We start from the raw sequence: 14928 nt of genomic DNA, 5'->3' as shown, positions 1-14928 counted from the left end.
TTTAACATTTCCCTTGCAATTGTGTATATTACCAATTTGTTTATAAAATGCTTTAAAAGCCCTAGGGGGTAAAGACAAATTTGAGTCTTGACCTTGTCAAAGTGTCATAGGATTCCTATCAGTGGGGTCTGGGTAAATATATAGGAAGAAATTTGATAATTTTGCTCTCTCAATAGAAGTCAAATAATCTAGTTTTATAAGAAGAAGAGAAGTCAGAATTTGAGGACAGGTAAAATTGTAAAGGATTGTTAAGCTCAGGTTTCTGAGAAGCAGTTTGCTTTGTGTGGAGTATACCAAAGGCAGTGGAGACGCAGAGTGGTACATTTACAAGGATCTTTCCTGTTTGTGAAGCCCAGAAGTTGTAATGAGCATTCATTGGGAGCACTTTCACATGCTATGGCTGCAATTTACCCACCATCTAAATTAGCTAAAATCTGTGGTCTTGATTTATTGCATTTGCAACAGTCGCACTAAAGAAAGGTAATTCCTTCTGAAAATGCCACATGCAGGCAGGAACAGGAAACCAATTAGGAATCAGTGGATGATAAATGGGCATTTTTACCAGCAGTTTACTTAATATCCCCATTAAATAAGCCTCTTTGCATTTATCATTTCATTCTCCCTCAGTCTATAAGGTCCTTTAATTGCTGCCTAAATAAGCCCTGTGATTCTGTCCAAATTTAATCTTGGATCGAGAGAGAGATATCCTTTCCAATGCTCAGCTGCCCAGCTGCCAAGAACTGTCAGAAATGATCACATAGCTTTTCACATTTCTCACAGTCTCATTGGAGAAATGTAAGATTGACAGAAAAAAAAAGCAACCCTCCACACCAGATTTATTTGAGGGGAGGAGGCTGGGGTGGAAGGTAGTAAACAACATCACCACACAGAACTATAACCTATAGAGCAAACAACCTTTCTCCTCAATTGTACTACCTCTGTGTGTGTGTTTATGTGTCTCTCTGTGTGTCTGCATACATGTAAACATAGCATTAAAAATATATTAAATAGCCATCGCCTTACACTGCTTCCCTTTACAAAGTTATCTTGCTGGTAGAACTAATGAAGTCTTATAGAGTTTGCGTAGTTAAATAATTTCTAGAGATTTGTCATTACTGGTAGCTGTTAATGTGATGAGGGGCGTGTGTGTGTGTGTGTGTGTGTGTGTGTTTGTGTGTGTAACATAACACCTTTCTGATCCCCCAGCTGTTAGTTCCTCACTATTGTAATTAATTACCTTGTATTTTTGTATGCATTTTGTGTGTTTTTAAATTTATACATATTGTTTACCCTAACTCCCCGGTGTAGAATGTAGAACTCCTTTAGAGGAATAACTGTTTAACTTTTGTCTTGTAGCCTCAGCACTTAGCACAGAGCCAGGCTCATCGTTGCTTACTTAATAAATGGTTGTTGATTAATTGATTGATCTTGGTACTCAACTGTAAGGTAAGACAATGAAAAATGTCAGAACAAGAGCTTTTCGCTACCTCCCTTCTTCCTTGATCTGAGTTATCCTTTTAGGCATTGTTGTCGATAAGGTATTTAAATCTGGAAAGGTCCTTAGAGTTCATCCAATCAAACTTCTTCATTTTACAGACAAGAAAATCTAGGCTAAGAGAGTTTGAACGATTTGCCTAGGGTCACCCAAATTGTCGTTCAGATGTTTTCAGTCAAGTCTGACTCTTTGTGACCCCATTTGGGGTTTTCTTGGCAAAGATACTGGATGGTTTGCCATTTCTTTCTCCAGCATTTTACAGATGAGGAAACTGAGGCAAATAGGGTTAAATGACTAGGGTCACACAGCTAGTAAGTGCCTAAGGCCAGATTTGAACTCAGGAAGATGAGTGTTCCTGACTTCAGGACCAGCACTTTATCTACTACTCTACCTAGTCACTCTGATTTCTGTGATTTGCCTTGGGTCACATAGGTAGATAGCAAATAGTTAAGTCAGATTTCAAACCCAGATCTTCTGACTCCACAGCCAGAATTCTTTCTGTTGCACTGTTGGTTTGCTTTCTACAATATGAAAGCTGATACTTTTTTTTCTTCTAGAGATGCCTCTTGGGGCTTGGAGATTTCCAGGGGTGGCAGTAAGAGGTGGAGGGTGGTCTACTTTGGTCATGAGAGTGAAAGGGAAAGGGGAAATCAGTCACTTGGAAACAACGTTGCCCAAACTGGAGTGATGCATGAAAGGGACTTCTTCTGAACTCTGGTGGACCCCAACTTGGGTGGTCCAGACCCCTTTCCTTGGCCACAAAAACAGCACTAAAAGTTATTACTCTGAACCTCATATTTTCCCTCAATGTGATATTTGGCAGAAGGGAAAAGTTATCTTCCACTCCTTCCACCATTCCTCTTCCGTAATACCTTTGGGATTTAGCTGAAGATTAATTTTTGAAATGTGTGGAAGTTATATGTGTGTGTGTGCATGCATGCATGTGTGTATTTACTATAACTTGGAAGAAACAACAAGTTTTTGCAGGCTAATGGAAACCTTACAAAGTACCTCTGTGCCTCACCCAGCTCCTCAGCTGCTGCCTGGCTGGTTCCGTGTCTCTGAATAAGTAATGGAGATCAACTTGAAGAAACAGTCTCAGAGTTCATTCTGCCCAGTTGCAAGGCCAGCTTCCTGTGGCCACTATAAACACAGTCTCTGTTAATAAAGAGCATGCTCTTGGGAACTCACCATACCATTACATAGGACTAGAATTGCCCACTAATTAGATCCAGGTAAGTGAGAACGTTATTGACAGGGCTGAAAAGTTGTGTATGATCTTTTCCATTTTTCTTCTACCTTCTTCTCTTTTGCTTCCTTCTCCTTCTCCTTTTTCCTCCTCCTCTTCTTCCTCTTTTTCTTTTCTTCCTCCTTTCTTCTTCTTGTCTTCCTCCTCCTCTTCTTCCTCTTCTCCTCCTCCTCTTCCTTGTCCTCCTCCTTCTTCCTCTTCTTCTCTTCCTCCTTTCTTCTTCTCTTCCTTCCTTCCTTCCCATCTCACTTTCTTTTTTGCTCTTACTCTCTATGCCTCTGTGACTCTCTGTGTCTCTCTTCCCCCTCCTCATTCTTTCATGTTTTTGCTTTCACTCTTATTCTTCTTTTCTCTTTGTCTTTTTCTGTCTCTCTCCATCTCTTTTTTTCTGTCTCACTGTCTGTCTTATTTTCTCCTTCTCCCTACCATATGTAAGATGAGACTATGACCCAACTCCGGATAATTACTGAACTGCCAGATACTTTTGTCTTCCTTTTCTTAATTGACTATTTTGTCTGTGAAAAACAACATGACATAAACAGTGCCAGAAGAATTTACTTACTGACTTGTTTGATGATATTTTTAAATTAGTTTAAGGAATATGGTATCCTTAAATAGTATCTTTTTATGTATTTTTCAAATTAAATTTTGTTGTACAATTAACAACTGCCCTCCCTCCCGTTCCCCTACCTCCACTAGAAAAACTAAAAGAAAAATAAAAATGCTCATAATAAATATGAAGTTAAATAAAGCAAATGCCCACATTGATCATGTCAACAAATATATGCCTCAGTCTACATATTCAATACATCACTTTTCTATCAGGAGACATTTAAAACTATGCATCTTCTTCAATAACATCATTGTTGATCATTGTTGATCCAATGCTTGGATCAGATTTCTTAAGTCTTTCAGAGTCTTAAGTCTCAATATGAATATGTTCAGTTTTACAATAGTTATTGTAGTATAAACTGTTCTTCTGGTTCTGTCCACTTCACTCTGTATCAGTTCATATAAATCTTCTCAAGTTTCACTGAAATGATTGCCTTCACCATTTCTTATAGCAAAATTATTTATCTGTTACCTTCATATACCATAATTTGTTCATCCATTCCCCAATTGATGGGTACCCCCTGAGTTTCCAGTTTTTTGCCACCAAAAAAGAGACATTATAAATATTTTTGTAATATAGGTCTTTTCTTTCTTTCTTTCTTTCTTTCTTTCTTTCTTTCTTTCTTTCTTTTTCTTTCTTTCTTTCTTTCTTTCTTTCTTTCTTTCCTTTTCTCCTCTCTCTCTCTCTCTCCTCCCTCGCCTCCTCCCTTCCTCCCCCTCCTCCCTCCCTTCCTTCCTTCCTTCCTTCCTTCCTTCCTTCCTTCCTTCCTTCCTTCCTTCCTTCCTTTCTTTCTCCCTTTAGGATTTAGTAATGGTATCTATCACTGGGTTAAAGGGTATGTAAAGTTTAGTGACTTTCTGGGCATAGTTCCAAATTGCTTCCCTCTAATAGCTCCTTGTTTTAAGAGGCATTTTAGAGGACATTTCCTTCTGAGTCTTGACAATGTCCTGATGAAGTTGTTAGGAGGTATTGCTGTCTCTTCCAGTTTACATATGCCCAAACTGAAGCTCAGAGTCATCTGATGGCCTGTTTAGTGTCCTGTGATAGCTCAAGGAGAAATATAAAAATTGATTCTGGGTTTGCTTTTGTGTTTGAATTATGCTAAAATAATTTAGAATGTCTTTTATGATAGTTTTGATAGTGGGCTCATTATGAAGACATTAAAATATGAACATACACTAGAGAATTAGAAACTGGACCTGTGATTTCACTGGTATGGAGTATAGATTCCCAGCTGAGGACACTCTCTCTTCCAAAGTAGGTTGACATCTTTGCTGAAATTTAGAGGGCTACCCAGAGCACTGAGAGGTTAAGTGATTTGCCCAAGGACACAGAGACAGTATGTGTCAAATGTGGGACTCGAGTCCAGATTTTGAACACAGGTCTTCCCAGTTATGAAACCATCTGTCTGTCCATTATACCACAGTCTCTGTATATAACACACATGCACATATGTTATCTATATATGTCTATATAGAGACACATGTATATGGCTACATATAGGCACATGTATATGTATATACATATACACACATTATATAGACCTACATGTGTGTATGTTATATACAGAGGTATACACACACAATCATGCCCTATGCTTACTTTCCCAGCCCACATGATATATGAATATATAAATATGTGGACACTTTTATCTAATATAAAATATCTGGCCTGCATGTAGGCCATGCTTAGGCAAAAGTATGGTTACATAGGGTAAGAGAGACAGACTTTAGTGTGGCATAGGAGATAAGGAGCTGGCCTTGGATTCTCAAAGATCTATGTCTAAGGTCTGCCTCAGACACACTATCTGTGTGACCCTGGGCAAGTCATTTAACCACTTAGTGCCCCAGACAACTCTAAGAAAACAAATTACAGAACAATTATTGATCTGCATTGGTAGAAGAAATTCAGTACACCAGTAAAATCATCAGTATCTAGGCTAGGGCAATAAAATTGCAATAGGGTCCAGGCTAGAGTAATAAAATTTAAGAAGCTCTCTCCCTTTTGAGTTGTTTACCCATCTTTAGTAATTTTGTTTTGAGAACCGTATATATCAAGACGTGAGCAAGGATGATTTTCCAGGGTGGGAAGGAGCCATGAGTGAGATAGCACTATTAATATTTTGAAGAAAAGGCTGCTCCTTTTGCAGTTATTTGTTACTCTAATGGTAATCAGTGAGCTTTGAGAAAAAGAGATCTCTGAGGATGTAGAAAATGAAGAGAAGCCTTTGTTCATGATCCATTAAATACTCATGAAACAAACTTTCTGAGAGCTATCATTAAAAATGAAACAAAACCAACAACAAAATCAGCACCAATTCTCTAGGTTTTCAGGAATAATATAAATCATCTTGAAAAAATTTAGCATTAAGCATACCTAAAAATGAAGAGAAACTCTGTCTTTACATAGCATGTCAATGGGGTTTTTAAGTGCTATAGATTTTCAAATATGTGTGTTAGCTTTAAATGCAGAGTTAACTCCAAATGGTGGAATCCCATAAAAGTGACTAATAATGACACCTCTTGCCAGTGACATATCTTTGTCTTTGGAAGTGCAACTGTCATTAATTTGCACTAATCTTATACTGACACCTTTAAACGAGTATTTCCCAGTATGACAGTATAGAAAAGAAATTTAATGAGAAAACTATTTCTTGTACTTGTTTCTTACAACCAGCACCTGAAACTAAACCAGACAGCTCAATGTTTAGTAGTCTGGTTTAGATTCCTTTTGCACAGATTTACAGTTTTTGGAAGAACTGGTATATTTTTCTAAACTATTCACCTACCAGTGGGCACCTGTTGCATTTAAAATTAACAAATGAATAGATAATTGGATTGGAAACATCCTGACTGCTTATGCTTTAATTTGACCAACTGGTATCTGCAGTGAGGCAGGGGGAGAGTATTGCAATTATAAAGTCTGTCTCCTTTTAACATTCTCTAAAATGAAAATAGTCAAGTTTCCCTTGGCTTTAATATGTTACCATTCCCAGAAGCACCTGGGCTCTTTTTGCAGAGGATTTTGCTTGTATGTTCAGTGTCCTAAAAGCACACTTTTCAGGGTTTGCCAATCCTCCCTAATTTGGGATGGAACATGTTGAAATGTGTTAATCCATCTGATTATGGAAATTGTAGAATAGTGGAGAATTTTTTCAAACATAATAAGAGAACTGAATGAGGAGGTCTGGTCTCCTATTTTTGGAAGTGGCCCATATATCATACTCTGGAGTATGGAGGACTTGGGGAGTAAGGCAGAGGTGAGGGAAAGAAATGCCATTCAGCTTGAGTAAATCATGACATGGGACTTAAAGTTTCCTTCCTGCCTATTTTGGTCATTCAGTTTTCACTCCTGAGAATAAGATTTGATTGCTTCTCTTTTAGTCAGAGTTAATGCATCACTGTCATAGAGTTACCCCATTGTATTTAAAGTCCTGTCAAAATATTACAAGGCACTTCACACAAAATAGATCTTTGGTATGTGGTAGATTGATTCTCCAGACTCTACACTGACAAAGGGTTTTCCATTGGTGCCCTACCCCATTTCCATGAGTCTAATTAGCAGTGATCAGTTCAAGTGTCCAACTCCAGAAATTGCTCCTAAAAAGCTCTATTCAAAGCTCTTTGTATGTCTCCACCTCAGCCCTCTATACAATCTAGGCTACCTCTGAATATGCCTTGCTGTTTAAGCCTTTGTGATTTTGCCTCTGCTTTTTCCTACACCTAGAATTATCTCCACTCACCCTCCATCTTTGTCTATTGAAATCATGCCCATCCTTCAAGATCTGGTTCCAAGCTAATTGCTGTGATCTTAGAATAACAGATATGATCATCTGGTCCAATGGTATCAAAATCAAGTAGAAACAGGACCACTAAACAGTATATACACATCCACACATGAGTATCCCTGCAGGCTGCTTATTGACTTAGAAAACCACATATAAACACTATCTATGGTTTCTTGTGTTTTTTTTTGTTTATTTTGTTAAGTTATATTTTAATTGGGTTCTGCATTGCTCTGAAGTGTTGACCCATGGGTGTTTGACACCTCTGATCTAGTCAAACACTCATTTTACAAGTGAGGAAAGTGAGGCCCAGAGGTATTAAAAGATTTTCCTAGAGTCACTTAGCTAGTAAGTGGCAGAACTGGGATTCAAACCCAGGTCCTCTGATTCTGAAGACAATATTTCTTTCCCTTGTAATACATTGGCAAAAACCTTCCCTGAACCCCCCAGCTGATGTCTATAAACTCCTATGGCATTTATTATCTCTACCATTTATATGGTTCATCAAACTCAATTCAATTGAAACATTTAAGTGACTACAATGTGCAAAGAATATATTTGCCTTGTTTGGTGTCTGGTTCTTATCTACCCCTCACAACTAGACTAATTTCTTTGAGAGTAATTACCAGGCCTTCTTGGTCCTTTTATTTCCTATGTGCCTGACATAGTACTTTGCATACTGTGGTCATTCAATACATGTTTATTGAATAAAGGATTAAATAACAAAAGGGGGAAAAACATGAGAAAATACTTGTGAGAATAAGGGCAACCCTTTGTTTCACTGATTCTTTCCACTTTGGTTTCATGATAGTATATGTGAAGAGATTTTTTTCCAGACCAAAGTCTCCTGATTGAGTGGTTTCCACTGACCATTATCTTACAAACCCATCCTACCTCTAAGAAGCCCTGTACTATTTTTTTTGGGTATCTGGTCAGTGTTATGGACTGATGAGCTTAGCCTGAGGATGGAGTTCATGTAATGACCTAACCCAGAGAAATATGAATCCTAAATAAAGATTTTCATCAGTTATCCAGAATTGGTGGCTATCCCTATATTCTACTATATATACAGTGTTCTGACCAGTGGTGCCCAGAAGGACCAAGGAAAACAAAAATAAAACTAGAATCAGAAAGACCAGCATGGTATTGCAAGTAAGGGAGGAGAAATATCTTATATACAGGAGTGTGCTGGAGACACCTCATGAGAGGTAATTGTCAACTATTCACTATGAGCATTTACACTTCAGAAATCAGGAAACACTACAGATTAGAGTTTAATTAAATTTTTTTGGTTGTTGATTGTGATTGAGTGATGGAGAAAATGTTGATAAAGCAGTTTAAACTTAAAAAATTTTAAATGTTAAAAAATTAAAAATAACATTATTTTGGAGAGCCAGTGGTCACTTACTAGTACACCCTGCTATGTATTTCTAGAAGATAAGTTATTACATTTATTTATAAGTTATTACATTTAAGTTATTACATTTATTATATTATATATTTCTGTTATTATAACAGAGTTGTTTTTACTCCATTTTTTCCCCAATTAAACAAACATTTATTAAGTACCTACTATTTCTAAAGCAAAGCAGTAGGATACAAAGACCAAAAAGTATAACAGATCCTTTCCTCACAGCGGTGACATCCTACAGGGGCTACCAGATTAGCAAATTCAAGATAATCTGAGGATAGAAAACCCAAATAAAGACTGGGAAGATCAGTCTTTGTACCAGAAAATCACCAGCCCCTCTTATTTATCTCTTCTTTCTATGTGCATTACTGTTTGATCTTTATCCTGGTTTTATATCAGTATTTCTAGGAGTCATTGCATGGTTTCCTTTGGAGAACATGCCCTGGGTGATTTAATCTGTGCTATTTTGGAACCAACCTGGGGCAATGTTGTCCTGATAGATGAGTCAGCTAATCCAAGCATATTTGACATACTATATGGAGCTGGTTCCAGGTCCTATCCTATAGTTTACACTGTATCTCGTTATCTATCCCAGGCATCTCTTTGCCATCCCGATATCTATTCTTCTTTCTGTAACCCTTCCCCCTACTTTCTACCTCTTGCTCTGGGAATGATAATCAAATCAATACAACCCTTGCCTTAGGAAAGGAAATGTCAGTTGACTCCCTTATGGCTCCAATCACCATCTCTGCTGACACCCCAAACCCAAACCTCCTTGCCTGGCCCTTACTTCATATATATGTTGTTCTCCCCTGCTAGGTTTTAAGCTCCTTGAGGACAGGAATTTTCTTGCTGTTATAGTTGTCTCCTTAGCCACAGTACTTGGTACATAACTCTTATTAAATGTATTCATTCATGCACAGGGCTCCTAAGAAAGATTGTGACTATATTCCATTTTAATAATAAAAACTAATATCTATATAGTACTTTCAGATTTATAAAACACTGTATAGATAGTATTTCATTTTATCCTTACAACAACCTTGGGAAATATTATTATTATATCCATTGTAAAAATAAGGAAATGGAGGCAGATAGAGGTTAAGTGACTTGCCCAAGATTACACAATTAGAGGGTATCTGAGGCTGAATTTGAATTCAATTCTTCCTGACTCCAGATCTGACACTGACACCAATATATCTTATTAGATTTTATCTTTGAGCCTGAATCACTGGACTGGGACTGAGCTAGATGGGGCCCAGAACAGGAGATATGACATAGGATTGATGGAGGATAGGAGGAGCAGCTATGGAATCATATAATTAAATGACTTTATTAGGTTACTATATGAGACCAAGAAGATTCAAGATTGTATAGTTCTGTGACAAGCTGACTAGGGAGAACTACAAGCAGAGAGATACTAAAACAATTACCTTTCTTGTACTATATTGAAGATAATTGCTCGCTATCAAGCAAGGTACCAATCAATAAACATTTATTAAGTGCCTACAGTGTATCAGGTACCAATAAAAATATGTATGTATATACATGCATGTGTGTGTATGTGTGTACACATATATATGCATACACATATACACACATATGCAGATAGATCAGGAAAGACTCTATGCAAAAGATGGATTACATCTTATAGGAAGAGAAGGATTCAATGAGATAGAGGTAAGAAAGGAGTGCATTATGGACATGAGGAGGGGTGGCCAATGCAGTCTGGGAAATGAGAGGAACAGAGGAAAGACCAATTTGACAGATTCACAGAGTGCAGAATGAGGAGTAATGCCCAATGAGGCTGGAAAGATAGGTTGGAGTCAGGTTTTATTGGGCTTTTAAAGCTAAAAAGAGTATACATTTTATTCCAGAAGCAATAGGAAGCCAGTGGAGTTGGTTAAGTAGATGAGTCATGTCATCATGATGTCAAATGCCAAATGGTATTTATAGATATCAATTAACAATAATTTACTGAACACAGATTATGACCATTTCTTTTTTTTTTAATCCACAGAGGTGAGCATAATGACTTACGCTTATGTTAACAAATGCATGTTGAACTGAAATAAATTACACGTAAAGCATTTGGGCAGGTAGTAGGGGGATTAAAAAGAGGGAGAGATGAAAGATATTATCCTTGCTCTCATGGAGCTTACAATTTTCTAAGTTTATCTCTTTGTTCTTTAAGTAGAGGTCCTTGGGGCTGGAGACAGGGTGGGTATTATAAATATATTCTCATATAAAAGCTTAATTAGATTAGTCTGAGCTCCAATTCATCCTTGACTAATTTTTAAAACAATTTTAAAAAAATCATCTTAGAGAAGAACTCTAGGGCCTTTTCATTACTAACTTCCCATAGTTAAACATACACCAGCATAATTAGAAGACTTGGGTTTGAAACTTAGCTCTATTTCCTTGAGGTCATTGACAGATTATTTAATCTCCTTGGGTCTCAGTCTTCTTATCTATAAAATAAGATGATCTCTAAGGTTCCTTCCAGCTTCCTATGACCCTATAATCCTAAAAGGGATGCATCCAAGTTTTCTATTCTCCCAGTATTACAAAGACAAGTAAGTCCCTTCCTGGGATCATTGTCCCATCAACTTTCTATTTCACTTTATTTGGATAGACAGAGTCTAAGCATTTTTATCAAACTTGCAGGTGAAAGGAGATTCTTTCTTCAAACTTTTTTTTTGGAAGTATGTTTGAGAATGTTTCTGTGGCTATGAGGTATCCATCAATAGATAAGCTTTTATTAAAGGGAGAAAGACAAAAATGAAAACAGTCCCTGCCCTCAATAATAGCCCAGAGGATAGTGGTGGTGGTGGCAGTGGGGGTAGTGGTGTGGTATGGTGTGATGTGATGTGATGTGTGTGTGTGTTGTGTGTGTGTGTGTGTGTGTGTGCACGCCCGTGTGTGTGTTTTGGAGGCAGAAGTTAAGGGTGTCATAAACAAGATGCTACTTGACACCTGGCACACCATTTAGTCTACTTTTCTCAAACTCCCCATTTAACTTGGTCTTAGAGTATAATACTTGAACAAATTTCCCTAGGATCTACAATAGCAGCTGGTTCTCTGGTACTGCATAGTAGCAAGGCTTGTCTGAGGCTAATATCTGACTTCCACTAATGTCCTATCCTGAAACCCCATTGTGGCATGGAGGTGCACGTTGTTCTAGTGATGGTTGCAAATCTCAGAATACCACAGTCTCTAAGGAATTAAAGCTGTGGGTTATTCAAAGGGCAAAGAAGAAATTCATGATGGGCATGAGTAGACTACTGCATATTTCTAACGGTTTTCTGTTCACAATATGGGAGAAGCATAGGCTTAGAAAAGGAGGCGGGCCAATCACATAATGGAAACAAGGACAGCCACAGACCTACATTGGTACCTTTGACATATAAAAAATCTTACAGGACTTTGGGTGATGCCTCTGTGGAACATCTGAAGAACATAGAAAGGAATTCCATTAAATGAGAAAGTACAGATGAGTTGCAAGGGAGAGAATACCCACATTGTTGAGATCAAAGACCAGCTGACGAATTGGAGAGGAGGACTGTCTGAAAAGAAAATAAATAAAAGGTGGGATTGGTCTAATAATTTCTTCTGGGCTCTTTACTCAGTTGTCTGTTCCATTATAAAAATGTAACCTTACAGTATAGGGGATTGGTTGTGGCCACTGTCCTCTTTTACTTCCAGGCCCAAATGCAAATGCAGTCCTAATGGTGCCTGAAAGTAATTTCTGTCCAGTTAGCTCTTTGAAGTATTCAGCTGTTCTCTCTCCAGACCCTGGTTGACACATGTATGCCTCCCTGAAACCACCAGCCTGAGGGGGAATTAGGAGGTATGCTTGTGGGTTCTCCCTGCAGAAAGACTAGGGAACAGAATAGGTGGGACCTGGATCTGTAAAGGTGGTCTTTCTTGCTCAAGCTTGGGGCTAGTTAGAAGGCTGAGCTTTTGCTGTAGCTTTTTGTGGGATGGGCTTGAGCAGAATATTCAGTTTGAGCCAACCTTTGATTAGAGAGGGATAACTTTCTCTGCATAATTCTTTTCTTCTCTTTTCTTCTAGGGGAATGAAGGAATGGGAAGAGAAGACACTGTTGCTCAAGTTCACCCATTAGTGAATAGGTAGAAGGAAGCATGAATATACAAGGCACTAAACATAATATTTGTACTTACAATTATGCGACAAATGCCTTTATAGCATTTTAGGAAAGGAATCTGTCAATAAACCCCTTGAAAATTAAAATTAATAATAAAGATGATGATGATGATGATAATAATAATAAAAATAGTGCTTGAATCCTACCTTCAGTGTTTTCTCTGGGCTTCCTGCTGTCTCTCTGTCTCTCTTTCTCCCTCTTTGTCTTTCCCCGTCAGATCATCAGCAGGGAGGAATTAAAGACTCCTGCAGTATCATACATCCTTCTCGCTGAATGAATAACATGATTAAGGTACGTGTGGAAATGGAGTGACAGTAGCTGGTTCCATAGGTACAGACCCCTCAGGGGCTATGCTGCAATATACAATGATTTATTCTACAGTGATTTGCATGCAACAAATGCCTGCTAAAATTTGGGAACATTTCTTTGGCACACTGCACGTTTTTCTTGATGGATGAGGTAGTAGGAGACTGTCCTGTGAATGGAGGGCAAGGGCTTCATTTTTCCTCTTATGTTCAGGTGGTTGGAGACACAGCTGTAACATTCAGCAGATGCCAACACAAACTTGCTGGGTAGTGAGCTGTGGAGCTCACCTTGGCAGGGGGGTGGCATTTTAAAAGTAAATAAATTTAAGTTTTATAAGGTGACTAATACATTAATATCCTTATAGGAATCAGGTGGGCTCTTGGTTTTCCCAAGGATTTCCTTCGGGGCTTCAAAGTTTTGGCTCAGGACAAAAGTGCTATGGCGTTTTCCATGTCCACAAAGAAACCTGGTTTTTTTAGGTCTTGTCCAAAGGACACACAGGCACACACACACACAGAGAACTCAATTTGTCTGCTTCAGAGGGGATGAAAGGCTGAATTGACAGCCTAACCCTTGGTCTCTAGGGAATTCAGACATGTTCTTTAGAGCGGTAGGCTTTGACTTCTATCTAATAACTTGTTGCTCTTCTGGTATCACTGTGAAGGGACCCCATACGGTAATTTAGGGCCTTCCGTTCTAGACTGTTACAGTGCAGAGAGTCTAAGGAGGCCAGCTATTATTGAGCATTTAGGGGTATATGTATTTATATGTGTATGTATACAGAGGGGGAGAGGGAGAGAGAGGAGAGAGAGAGAGAGAGAGAGAGAGAGAGAGAGAGAGAGAGAGAGAGAGAGAGAGAGAGAGAGATCTCCTGACAGATTCCCTAATCGATTGCTGGAATGTTGTCTATGTCCCCTAGTGAGTAGTGACAGGCTAGTAAAGATGTACAAATGTGGAACAAGTAGAGGGCTAATTCTTTCAGAACAGGCATACATTCCAACACACATTGTTGCTTATTTCCTTTGGTTAGAATCTAGTATTGAAGAGATCATGATCGTAGGTTAAATCGCTGCATGGACCAGTTAGTAGCAGCTATAAATGGGAGGACAAACTGAGGTTTTGACCCAGATAACTGAATTTAGAGGGTGCTGATAGCCCTTTTAGCCTTCTGAAATAGCAGAACTCAGCACTAGTTATCAACCAGATAACTGAATTTAGAGGGTGCTGATAGCCCTTTTAGCCTTCTGAAATAGCAGAACTCAGCACTAGTTATCAAGAATAATTAATTAAAATAGGAAGCCACCAGATGGTGTACTTGTAAGTCCATCCCTCCCCCCAACCCCCCGCAACCTCACCCCAACTCTGCCACAATATTGCAGGGTGTATTTCTAAATTTTATGCTGCTTGAGCTGGACATGGATTGTGACGCTTCCCTGAATTGGAAAACTTCCTAATAAAGTTTTACCAGGTTTGTTCACTTCTGTAGTCTGCACCTCTAACTCTAGTTAGATGAAATCTTTGGTGTCCTTGGTTATAGGTGGATCCAGGCAATGCAAAATCGTTCATTCATTCAGTAAACGTAAAGGACCTCTCTCCCTCCTCATGTTATTTGACTTTCCAGGCTTCTCCCAAGCCTCAGCTTAATTCCCATTTTCTACAAGAAGATTTCCTAGTCCTTCTTAAACTCAGTGCTTTCCTTTTGGTGATTTCTCTAAATTACTCTGTATTTATCTTGTTTGTGTAATACTGGTTACCTGTTGTCTCCCGCATTAGACTGTGAGCTCCTTGAGAGCAGAGACTGTTTTCTGTCTTTCTTTGAATCCTTGACTGCTTCTTAGTAGCAGCGTGCTTGGAACATAGTAACACCTAATTGACTTGCTATTGATTTGACTAGGATAAGC

The 14928-nt window shown here is 38.5% G+C and overlaps 1 long non-coding RNA gene across 1 annotated transcript; it reads left to right on the top strand.

Annotated features, from left to right (window-relative positions):
• Window positions 1-1363: 1363 nt before the first annotated feature.
• Window positions 1364-12786, top strand: LOC110212733 (uncharacterized). The gene is made up of 3 exons (XR_002325746.2): window positions 1364-1446; window positions 11975-12140; window positions 12628-12786. It is a non-coding gene; the product is annotated as an uncharacterized LOC110212733 (long non-coding RNA).
• The last annotated feature ends 2142 nt before the right edge of the window (window positions 12787-14928 follow it).

The sequence above is a fragment of the Phascolarctos cinereus genome, unplaced genomic scaffold (assembly GCF_003287225.1).
Source record: "Phascolarctos cinereus isolate Bilbo 61053 unplaced genomic scaffold, phaCin_HiC Scaffold_726;HRSCAF=1367, whole genome shotgun sequence".
Lineage (NCBI taxonomy): Eukaryota > Metazoa > Chordata > Mammalia > Diprotodontia > Phascolarctidae > Phascolarctos > Phascolarctos cinereus.
Note: the sequence above shows the minus strand (reverse complement) of the source record. Positions and strands in the feature narration are given on the sequence as shown.